At 29.0% G+C, this 12,978-nt stretch overlaps 1 long non-coding RNA gene across 1 annotated transcript; it reads left to right on the top strand.

Moving 5' to 3' along the window:
• The first annotated feature begins 228 nt into the window (after positions 1-228).
• Positions 229-6,761, top strand: LOC122269186 (uncharacterized). Its single transcript, XR_015434781.1, has 3 exons — positions 229-367; positions 4,226-4,335; positions 6,634-6,761. It is a non-coding gene; the product is annotated as an uncharacterized LOC122269186 (long non-coding RNA).
• The last annotated feature ends 6,217 nt before the right edge of the window (positions 6,762-12,978 follow it).

The following is a 12,978-nucleotide window of genomic DNA, read 5'->3' as shown; positions in this document are numbered from 1 at the left end:
TATTTTAGAAAAATGGAAATATATATTTAACATTTTAAAAATATTTTATGATTTTTAATAATAGTTGATTATCTAATCTGTTTCAGTTTTCTCTTTTCTTTAATCGAAATCAAATATATATTGAATGAAGTAGATATATCTAATGCTATGCCCTCTTTCTATAAATTTATATGATCTAATTTCGCATTCGTAAACTGTACCAAGAAGAGAAGGCATAATAAATGTATCGAAAGGCGGAAAAGCGTAGGAATTCTCGTAGTTTATTTTTTCTTCCTCGCTGATTTCTTATCTGTAATTCTTATTTTGGCGTCAGTTTTAGAAGAACGAAGAAAACTAACTCAGAATCCATTTTTAGAATCTTGGCGAGGTGAGATATCTTTAACTCAAAATCTGAATGTAACTAACTCTTTTCTAAATTTTTTTAAATACACTTCAGTTTTAGTTTATTTATAAATCCAATTGTTTTTAGAATCTTGGAAGTTGAAGTAAACTATTTTTCGTTTCCTAATTTCAGCTTGGTTCATTAGACCAAAACAATTAACAGTAACATAAAAACTAATAGAAATCCGATCATTAATGTTACACCAAAAATTTTAACAATTGAATATCATTTTAATACATTATTTTACATGTTATAAGTTTTCAATTGATGAAAAAAAATTTTTTTTTTTAATTTTTGCTCCAAATTTAGAATAATTGGGAAATTTCTCCCTTAGAAATACTTATCAATAAAAAGTAATAGTTAAAGTTTTTTATTATTCCAATTCAATAATTGTTACAGTTAAGGCTTTTATTATAGTTTTTTTATTATTATTATTATAAATTTTTTTATCATTGTTGTCTTCATTTAATTTCGATCTCTCTAAAAGGTTTACGGATCTTTTGTTAATTTTCTCTATGGCATAAAAAAAGAAATTATAAGGATGCTGGACAAAAGTATTCGTTACAAATACAATAATTAAATGTGAGCAATTTTTTTATTTTTAGTAAACAAGATATCGTTAATACAAGTCATATTTTGAAAATTTAAATTGCATTTTTTTGTAAAATTAATAATTTAACAAGAGCAATGCTTGTAAGAGAAAATTTTTCACATCTCAAGTAAAAGCTAAAAGACAGTTGAAAGAATAAAGAAAAATAAAGCAACGTTTCAGGGATTTTTGAATCTTTGAAAATCAACTATTTAATTATATCTCGCTTAAGATCTATGCTTCTTTCTACGTAGAGATGGCGCTGTAATAGGCATAATTTTTAAATTTAAGTTTCGTCAGTTAACTTCCTGTTCTTATCCATAGTTATAAAAATAATTTAATTTCCCCTAATAAACTGAAGAGTTTGATTTTAAAATTTTGAGTTTAGCTTGGCCACTTATCGGGGATGTTCGTTCCGTAAACCGATCAGTTTTTTCGTTACTTTTTTTTTTTTTTTTTTTTTTTTTTTTTGGTGCTGCCTTTTAACAAAAAGGAGTTCAAATTAACAAGAAAAAAATATGTTTAACGATTGAAGAGTACAGAAAATTATTGCGCTTAACATTTCGATGATTTTTTGTTTACCTATTTTAAAATATTTAAATGAGACTCCAATGGACATTCTTGCTTCAGATATTTTGTAACAATGTATTAGTATTTTTACATTAATTGAAAGAGAAATTGTGTTCGCTTAACTAATGTGTTCTCAAATTTACCAACAGATGGCAGCACTAAATATCAGACGGGAGTTTAAAATTTTATTCTTTACATTTTTCCTTACTTCTTTTTTTTTTCTTCCTTGAATTAATATAAATATTTATTCACTAAAATTTAGAAAAAACCCTCCACTATTTGACACAAAGATCTTGAACTTTTTATATTTAATCATTTTTTGAGTCGTTGCAGGCTGATATAATCAAATCCAAGTGCCCATCGCATTAAATTTATTTTATTTTAACATGCTAATTTTATATAATGTAATACTAGTAGAGTATTTTTTAATTTTTGTTTATTTATGAAGGAAACTGGCCCAATTAAAATAGTGTATTTATGAAGAAAATAGAAGCAAACAATGTATGGAACATAAATTGAAAAGAAAGAAAGGATAAAGAAAAGAAATTGTTATTTTTTTACTCCCTCCCTCCAAAATATTCTAAGTCTTTATTTACTTTGTTTTCCAAAAATATACATTGAGGGTAGTGATAGCAGATTATCAAAGCTTTTAAAGTGGTTCGGAAAAGCTTCTAGGAAAATAAAATTTCGGTGATCAATTTTTATTTTGCTTAAATTTTAAATTTAGAACACTTTTCGTGTTCAATATGTAAAAATGCGCGAAAATGTAATTTTACTAAAACATTCCTCACCCAAGAGATAGCTTCTTTCATTCAGAAAATTTAATTTATAGATAATCCTTCGGCTTAACCCATTTTAACCAATATTTTTCTGTATTTTAAGTAATAATCATTATCTAATAACGATTATCGTTTAAAGTTGTTCCTTGGTGTATTACTAATTACTTAATGTATATTATTAATAACGATTAAAAACCATCTTTGATGACCCGCTTGGTAACCTTTCAAAATTATCTTGTACTACATATAAACGTTAATGGTGATCAAGATGAATGCTAGGCGCAACTGTATTTGAATATTCGAATTCTTCAACCCCTCCTTCGATTCTCTCACAACTTCCTTTCACACCTTAATTTTAAACAATATATTAACCAAATTTTTTTATTTTATAGTAGAGCTGTTGCTTTGTACTGGTCGAAGTACTTTGATTTCAATTTTAACTATTTTCAAAAAATGTCCGCTATACTGTCAAAGCTCTTTATGCATTGAATTTTAGCACTAATTTAAATAAATTTATATTCGAATACAAACCATTTTTTGTATGAAAATAATTTCCATCTCTTTCGTAAGATAAGATAGAAAGCTCATCCTAATGCTCCACAAGAAAGTGCTATACTACTACTTCCTCACGCACCGCTTGAGCCATAACTTGGGTATTGTATAATGCATGCAGTCAAACTCGGTCATAACGAGGGCGAAGAGACTTGCCCATCGTTTGAATTTGTTTGAAAAATTTAAAATTAGCCCCGCCGAGCAGCGATGGCTCAGAGGATAGAGCGTTCGCCTTCCAAAGAGGAGAACCGGGTTCGAATCCCAGTCGATACGAATTCCGCATCCGGCTTGCACCGACCACAGTGCTGACGTGAAACATCCTCAGTGGTAGACGGATCATGGGTTAGAGCCTCCTTGCCGTCAGGCTAACCGTGGGAGGTACTCGTGGTCTTCCTCTCCATGTAACACAAATGCGGGTTTACCCATAACCTTAAAAAAAAGTCCTCCCCCAAGGCAAATTTCTCCCAATACTCGATCCAGAAGTTTCCTTGTCTTCTGGATTGGGTTCAAAATGACAAAGCTACGGAGTTGAACATTAGTAGTCCTAAACCCATAAAATTGGGTCGGCTGTTCAACGACGGTTATAAAATATAAAATTAGCCCAGCAGTTTTTATTTAATAAATAACCCATCTGCTGATGGGCCATTCTAAATTTTATATAATAATGGTTATTTAATAAATAATTCCCGGAATGCATCCCGGAACGCCAAAGCTGAATTGGCTATTGATTTTGGATCGCTGCCGAAAAAAAGTTAAGCAATCCCAGTTTTTATGTTTATGCTGCGTGCTATTTACTCATATTTTTTTCCCTTCTTTCTGTATTTGACAAATGAAATGAATTAATTCTTTCCACTCCAACGACAGAGACATTGAAAAAAAAAATTGCCATTAATTGTCGTTCAAAAAAAAAATCACCGGAAATGCCAGGGAAGTCAAATAACGGTTTCATTAATATTCTGTGTCAATGTAACTTTCACATTTATGTATCCGTAAATTCAAACAAAAGAGACACGCATTGCTCAGTATCCTGTTTATTATTCACGGCCAGTTATTGTCCTTGTTTACATCAATACAAACGATTAGATTATATTTTATCCAGATTCATTTGTCTCTCTCTTTCTATTGATACTTGACACAATATTGTTATTTCCTTGCTTTGAGAATTTTGGGGATGAAATATTAAGTGAAAGTGATTTTTTTTTTAAGATGTGGGGTGCATTTTGATTTTATTTTAATAATTCGGTAAAAATAATTTTTTATCTTATTTAAATGTCAAAGAGTATATTTCATTTTATTTTATATTATTTTACTTATTTATTTTATTTATTTTTTTGAATTGATTTTTTTCCGTAGAATTACGGCAATAAGGCCTGTAAACTCAAGACCGGAATCAAGATAAATCAAAATCCGAATTTCATCGAAAATGGACAGAATAAGGATTTTACTTCAAGAAATCGACTTAGGTGAAGTATAAAAAAACTTATGAGATTTGCAGAGCCGGAATTTACACATACTTTTTCTAAGAGAGCCATCGAAAAGACAGGACGTAATATACTCTGTGAAATACGAAGTAAAACAGAAAAATATTGATTAAAACAATGATGAAAGTTTGAATTAATTATAATGTAAAACATCTTTTCAATGTCTTTTATCACAAACATACTTAAAAAGATAAAATAATTTTTGTATGCAAAATTGAGTTAAGATTGGTATATAAAAGTTATGTATTCATTTTGTTATAATACGTTTTTCATCTTAAGTTTACCGACTAAACAAAAAAATTTTTTTTAAATCTTTTTCAATTTTTCAAATAGGGTATTTTAAAAAGTTTTTTGTTTTGTCTTAACTTTTTAACATTACATATTGTATCAAGATTGAGTTAAGTATACAGATATATATAAAATTGGTACTAGGGTTGAAGTATATGTTTCATCATTTAAACACCTCAAATTTATGAAAGTCCATACTAAATAATTTTGTTCATATTAAAACATTTTTAAAATCTGTAAACAGTCTTCTGCTATGGTTTTTCCCCCCGTTAATTGTACTTTAAGAAATTCTTGTAGCTCTCTGCTGACATTAGTGGGCAACAACTATTTTAGTAAGCATAATCTTCAAAAGAGTTGATAGAAAAAAAACCTTTTTTTAAACCTTTGAAGCCATTACAGAAAATATAGTTAGAATCATTTAAAAAAATTTTAAGCATTACTCACAAAATTAAAAACCTAATAAAATATAGTTACAAAAAAATATTTCTTTTCAAAATTGAAACTATTGCAACAAGCAAATTTAAGACCATCAAAAAAAATTAAGCATCACTCAAAATAAATAGGCATTTAAAAATCAAATTAGAGGTAATAAATTAAATGAATCACTGCTGCAATACTTAAATGTTCATGAAATAATCCACCATTTTAAGCGATTTCGCGTTAAGTTCGAGCGTCATAAATCACATGCCAATCCTTTAAAAATAAATTTTATGACGAAACACTTACATTCTGAAAAAATATTCGAACATTCCACAGGAAGAAAAAAAAAATTCTGTTAGGCCTCAACGGCAACAATCGGATTCAATTATCTAATTTAGCAGACGATTCGACCGATCCAATCCATCCAAAAGGATTCCAAACTCACGTAATTTGAAGATGAGTCATTTAAAGGTGAATGTTCCAAGCGAGGATGAAAAAAAAGGGAAAGTGAACAAATTCAACACACCCTCTCACTGATTACGCATCTTGGAACTTAAGGGATGGCTCATTATTTACAGGGTGCCAAGGTCTTGGCGTTCTCTCGATGTCGTCTTAAGCCTACTCAAGGTAAAAGAACAAAAGAATCAACAAAGCAGTCCACGGTCAAGGCGTTGTTTCCTGAATCGTAGACAATGCCGGAATTAGAAAATTCTTCAAAAATCGACCTCCGCTCTATAATATTCTTTAAAAGGATTAGTAGGAGGACAGTATACGCAGTTATGCAACGGTGCCTCTTTAAGGTAAAAGATTATTTAGTCTTTAAGAATAACTTTACTGGTGGGCTAGCTGTAAATTGAGATAATTACATTCATAAAGAAACACCCGGTGTTATTTTGCACAATCTGTCAAAAGAGGTGTTCGTTCGAGCTCTCTTGTATGAGTAATGAGTTATGAGTAATGGTGATAAAGCAATAATTTGCTTTAATTCGAAAATTTTTCATCTTGATAAAAATAATTTCTGTTCACAAAAATAATTTTTTTTTTAGTATTCTTAAACGAAATTGTATCAATTTTATTTATACATTGTTGAAAGCTTGGCGAACACGTATTCTTTGGCCAAGGTTGAAAGTATATGTTTTATAGCAGACGATAGTGAATTGCAGACAATGCTGGAATTAGAAGATTCTTTAAAAATCGATCTACACCCTATAATATTCATTAAAAAGGTTAGTAGGATGGCGGTTTAAGCAGTAATGCAACGGTGCCTATTTAAGGTAAATTATTATTTAGTCTATAAGAATAACTTTTCTGGTGAGCTAGATGTAAATTGAGGTAATTACATTCATAAAGAAACACCAATCTGTCAAAGAGGTGTTCGTTCGAGCACTTTTGTATGAGTTATGAGCAATGATGATAAAGCAATAATTTATTTTAATTTGAAACTTTTTCATTTTGATGAACATAATTTTTACTCGCAAAAAGCATACTTTTTTTAGAATTCTTAAAAGGAATTGTATCAATTTTATTAGGAATTGTTATGTAAATTTTAAAGGAATTGTATATGTCTTACAGAAAACGATCCTGAATTGTAGACAATGCTGGAATTAGAAGATTCTTCAAAAATCGATCTACTTTCCATATTCGTTAAAAAGATTAGTAGGAGGATTGTATACGCAGTTATGCAATGGTGCATTTTTAAGGTAAATTATAATTTAGTCTTTAAGAATAACTTTTCTGGTGGGCTAGTTGTAAATTGAGGTAATTACAGTCATAAAGAAACACTTAGTGTTATTTTGCACAGATTTGTCTAAGAGCTGTTCGTTTTAATACTGACATAGGAGTGAGTAATGTAGATGATTTGTATTCTTTGAGTTGCAATTTATTTTTATTTGAACCTTATGCATTTTGATGCAAATTATTTTTACTGATAATAAACATACAAGTAATTTGTCTTCTCAAACTGAATTCTGTGAACTTCATTGAGGAAGTGTGAAAATGCCGGAATTTGATTTAGAAAATCGATTTTCGCTCCTTAATAGTCTCTAAAAATAAGATTAACAGGAGGACGGTAAACGCAAATAACGATGCGTTTTTAAGGAAAAACATTATTTAATCCGTAAGAATAACTTTATATTGTTTGACTAGTTGCAAATCGTGGTAATTACATTCACAAAGATATACCCGGATTTATTTTTCACAACCTGTCAAAGAGATATTTGTTTTAACGCTCACATATGAGTAATGTTAATGATTACTGTTCTTTGAGCAGTAGTTTACTTTAATATGAAAGTATGCGCTTTGATTAAAAAGATTTTTTTTCTTTAGAAAACATGATATTAATTTTAGTATTCTCAAAGTGAAATGTATTAACTTAATAGTGATATTGCAGAAATTAACGGTTTTATAGTGGGAATAAGTCATGGTAAATCTCTATAAACCGTAACGAAAGTAATATTTATGTAGATAATGCCGGAATTCGAAGATTATTAAAAAATCGACTACTACTCTACAATATTCTTTCAAAGGATTGATAGGAAAGCAGTATGCTCAGTCATTCAATGGTGCCCCTTTAAAGTAAAATATTATTTATAAGTTTTTACGAGAAATTGTACTGGTGAGCTAGCTGTAAATTACGATAATTACATTCACAAAGAAACACTTGGTGTTATTTTTCCTAATATGTCAAATAGTCTCTTTCTATAACAGTACTCCTCAATGATAAGCCATAAGTAAACTATTGTTCATTTATAAGTTTAAGTAATATAATACTCTTTTTCTTTTTTATAACTACATGATAAGCCTAAATTTCGATGCCCTGCCTCAATACCGATAAAAAGCTCCTAATACTCCACCTCATATAATGTTACACTATTGCACCTTCAAAGCCATCTGGGAATGGGTTTATCCTCTGCCTCACTTTCTACACAGCCATCATGGTCCCTTTTAATGTGGCCCTTTAAAACAAAACCTCTGAGGACTATTTTTAGCATTGAAGTATATAAGCATATTTTTCTTCTTCTTTTTTGTAAATGAATTTTAAGTACAACAACTCCATGACACAACCCCACACCTATGTTCGGGCATCTATCGGTTTAAGATGATTATGGCAACAACAAAAAAAGCGTTTCCGGCAAAGGTATACAATTGCCCTTCCAACATTTTAAGGGCAAAGCACTCAAATTATGGAGTAGATACAGAACATGAGTGCTGAGGTGATTTTTCCGCAATAATTTTAATGTACAAATTGTGACAATTAAAGTTTGCATTGCACCATGTGTAAAGCCTGAAGTTTATAAGCTTATATACATTTTTAAATTAATTTTAAGTGCAGCAGCTTGAGCACACAACCCAGCACGCCTAGCTCCTTAAGGGACATCTACCGGTTTAAAATAGTTGTAGCAAAAAAAATAATAAATAAATAAATAAATAAATAAAAGTTTTTGGAAAAGTGTTCTTCCACCCTTCAAATAGTTTAAGTGCAAAACATTCAACTTGTAGTTCAAATGTTGTACCATAATGTATATAAATTGCATGAAGTGTATAAAAAACAAAGGGTATTATTGCGCGTGAAATATATGAAATCAAATGTTACACAGGATGTATATAAAGCATATTTTACGAGGTTTATTTTTTTTAAGTACCACTATTTGTACGAGTCTAGACTCATACTAATAGTGGGGTATGCATCCAATGTGTATATCCGATTAGTATCCAATGAGCATATTGGATTATGAAGCTATCAAAAAGAAACTTAAAAATAATTCACCGACTGGCGAGGGCAGAGTAGAAACCTCCTTTATAGCAATTCAAAACGATATAGCCGGTAACAAAAGGTATTATTTCGCTGGAAATAAATGAAATTAAATGTTACACAGGATGTATAGAAAGCATATTTTAAAAGGTTTATTTTTTTAAGTACCACTATTCGTACGAATCTAGACATAGACTCATACTAATAGCAGTGAAGTATCCAAGATATATCCAATATATAGTATCCATATTGGATTATAAAGCTATCAAAAAGAAACTTAAAAACAATTCACCGACTGGCGAGGGCAGAGCAGAAACCTCCTTTATAGCAATTTAAAACGATATAACCGGTAACAAAAGGTATTATTTCGCATAAAATATATGAAATTAAATGTTACACAGGATGTATTTAAAGCATATTTTAATAGGTTTATTTTTTTAAGTACCACTATTCGTACGAGTCTAGACTCGTACTAATAGTGGTGTATGCATCCAATGTGTATATCGGATAAGTATCCAATGAGCATATTGGATTATGAAGCGAACAAAAGGTTTAAAAATAGTTCACCAACTGGCGAGGGCAGGGTAGGCAATTTAAAACGATATAGGCGGCAACACAACAATATACTAAATATATATTTATCTATTTTGCCTTTTTTCACCATTCGAAAAATCGGTTAATGTCTTATAGATTTTCTTACGACCCTGTTGTTGAAAAATTAAATTAAGCATAGACCACACATGTTGTTTATCCAGACGTAAAAACAGATTTAAATAAAATTTATCACTGGCATTTTTGGATTGTAAGCAGTAAATGGCAATAAATAATTTTTTCAACTTTATTTCCCATGAGAGCAATCTTCGGTAAGGAATAAACATAACAGCAGGCGTTCTAGAGGTCAAATTTTTCTTGAAGTCGTTAAATTCCAAGATTTTTGCTGGATATGAGAGTCGTCCTACTGAACTCAATCATCGCTTCATGGCAATATTCAGGATTATTTATTTATTTATTTTTTCCAACTAAAACTAAAGCAAAAAATTGTTGGAGATATTTTACTGAGATGAAATGTACAGAGTGCTCCAACAAGAATGGAAAATTCAAACTTCGTATAATGAGTAAATAAATGCGTAAAAGTAATATATATATTTTCTTTAAATTTAGCATCGAATAGCATAGAGAAACAAAAAGTATAGAAAGAGGGCAATTATGCATGGTAATCGAAAAGCTGTTAGCACTGAATACGGATTGAATACAGAATTAGAATCTTCAGTCCTCTTTTCTTAAAATCTCCCATTTGGATAACGTATGGGTGACATACTGAATTAGCCCTCTAAATCGCTATCTTATCTTATATTAACTTTTATTTTCTTGAAACTTTTAACCAAAGCAGTTCTTTAAAAATGAGCTCCAGAGCAATTTGAAAATGAGGTTAGTCATTGCACTAAGCTCTTTAATTTAAGCATTAAGGAAAATATTTAATCCTTTGGGGAGAATGTTAGACAATGTATCACACTGATATAGCCACATTTATGCTATATACTAATTATCCCATTAAAAGAATGCAAATGTGCCAGAAGAGCCGTAGAATGTGTTTATCAAATGGTGTAATGCTTTGTCTACTGTATGATTACATAAAAGTTTTATTGCTGTTGAAACTTGATTTTTCTCCCCTTTTTAAAATATTCTGTGGCAAATTTTTTTTACAGAATTTATTGGAATTTATAAAGTATATAATTTATAAATTCTTTGTTTTTTGTTGGAATTTATAAAGTGTACAATTAAATAAACAAATAAATAAGGAATATTCCCATCTTTTTGAGATATTCTTTAAATTGTTTTTCGATTAAAAACGAAAGGAAATTTAGAAAACAATATGTACAGTAAACAAAACAAAAAATTGAAGAAAAAAAATAAGTAAAAAAGAAAATAAAAATAAAAATTTTCCCTTTTGTGAACTGGAATTAGAGAGGCAATAGTTTAAATAATAAAGAAATGAAGCAGGGATTTATTCTCTTGCTCGAATATTCTGCTTGCTGGTTTTCAATAATACACAAAATGAAAATTAGAAGACAATGAATTAAATAAACAAATAAATTAGGGATTTCCGACCAGGATTTCTCCTTAATTTGGGTCAGTTTCTATATTGCTTTTTAAAAATAATCGAACTAAAGTTCTGAAGCAATTAGATATTTCTCCTCTAATTAGGGTTTTCTGTATGTTGTTTCAATTAAAACACGAATTAAAATTTGAAAGGCGATGTATTAAATAAACAAATAAATTTATGATTTTAAATCAGGATTTCTCCTCTTTTTGCTACAGTTTCCATATTGTTTTTACAATAAATGAACTGAAATTCTGAAGCACTTTTGGAAACAGTTAAAGATTTCTTCTCAAGTTAGAACATTCTAACGCTGATTTAATTAAAACACGAATAATTTTGGAAGGCAATGAATTAAATAAACGAATAAATCATATATTTCTCCTCTTGTTAGAACACTCTGTATACTGTTTTAATTAAAACACGAATTAAAATTTGAAAAGCAACGAATAAAATAAACAAAACAATTCGGGACGTAAGATTTCTCCTCTTTTTGGGGCATTTTTTATATTGTTTTTTACATTAAACGAGCTTAAATTTGGAAGGTAAGCCATGAATTAAATAAGCAAACAAATGAGGGATTTTTGTCTAATTAAGGCACTGTGCATGCTACTTTAAAAAAAAAACCCAATTAAAACTCGAAAGGTAATGATTAAATAAATAAATAAATCAGAGATTTGCGTTCTGGTTAGGAAATTTTTCATGCAGTTTTTAAGTATTAAACGAATTGAAATTCGGATGACAATTATTTTAAATAAATAAGTCACAGATTTTCTTTTCTTTTTAGGACATTCTGAGCACTTTTCTTTTTAAATAAAAATGAATTAAAATTTAGAAGGTAATGAATCAGAGTAACTAAAAAAATTAATTAGGCATTTCAAAGTAGCGATTTTTCCTGTTTTTACTGATATTCTGTAAACTGTTTTTCTATTAAAAACGAATTGAAATTTTAAAGACGCATTAACAAAGACACTAGGAATTTCTCTTCTAAACGGATTATTCCATAAAAAAGTTTTTTAATAAAAATAAATTCAAATTTTAAATGCAATTAATTAAAAATAAGGAATTAGGGATTTACAACTGGAAATTTCCCTTTTTATTCCAATGTGAGTCCAATTTTTTAAAAACGATTTGATTGATTATTTTAATAGAATTAAAATGAAAAATTTTATGCTGAACTCTTTAAAAACCTAATAAATCAAACAAAGGGGTTTGTTAGATAAAAGAAGAAAAGTAAGAGATAAAAAAAATTCTGCAATAGACTTTTTCAATAGACAAAATTTACCAATAGAATTTTTACAAATAAAAAATTATGTTGTGAAGAAGGATATTTAAAACCATGTAGAAAGGTTGAGAATTAAGGATTAATTTAGGTAAGAGAAATGAATAAAAACAAATACGATTAAAGACATTACGTAATATAAATCCACAAGTAGGCCTAACGATTGAAAAAGAAAAGGAAAATCAGGCAAGTATATCATTTTGAAAACTTCCTATTTAAAAAAATACATTTTAACTTGAAGTTTACCTTTGCCTTTATTTTACAAATTAATTTAAAAACTATGTCATTTCCGCATGTTTCCCGTATCTTCGCGATTAAAAAACAATAGTTCTTAATTAGCATTCTTTAATTAAGGGTATTAGAGAATGAAATTAAGAGTTATTTGCAGCTACATGACCCAATCACTTTTAATAAATGATAAACAGTACAAGTTTTGAACCAATTTGGAGGAAAGCGAGTGCGTTATTTTGTGTATTTTATTGAACATTCTCGTTTAATGAGTTTCTTTAACGAATGTCATGTAATTAGTGTTTTTTTAAAGACTTCAAATAAATGAAGCAAGTTACAATATTTATGAACCTGCTAATTAAAAGAACGAGTGAAAGTTTTCAATTGTATCATTTCTTAAAAAACATTTCTTAATGAAGAAATAATTCGCTGTGTCAGTAAACAGATGGTATTTTTTAAAGTCCGTGTTGTAACAAAGGGCTTGTGTATATTTTTAAATAACGTTATGTAGTATATAAAAAATAAAACAATTAGGTTTTCTATTAAAAATAATTTGTT

The sequence above is a fragment of the Parasteatoda tepidariorum genome, chromosome 6 (assembly GCF_982258835.1).
Source record: "Parasteatoda tepidariorum strain Cologne lab strain chromosome 6, Ptep-v5.0, whole genome shotgun sequence".
In the NCBI taxonomy this organism is placed as follows: Eukaryota; Metazoa; Arthropoda; class Arachnida; order Araneae; family Theridiidae; genus Parasteatoda; species Parasteatoda tepidariorum.
The sequence above is the reverse complement of the archived record's forward strand: the minus strand, read 5'-3'. Positions and strand labels throughout refer to the sequence as shown.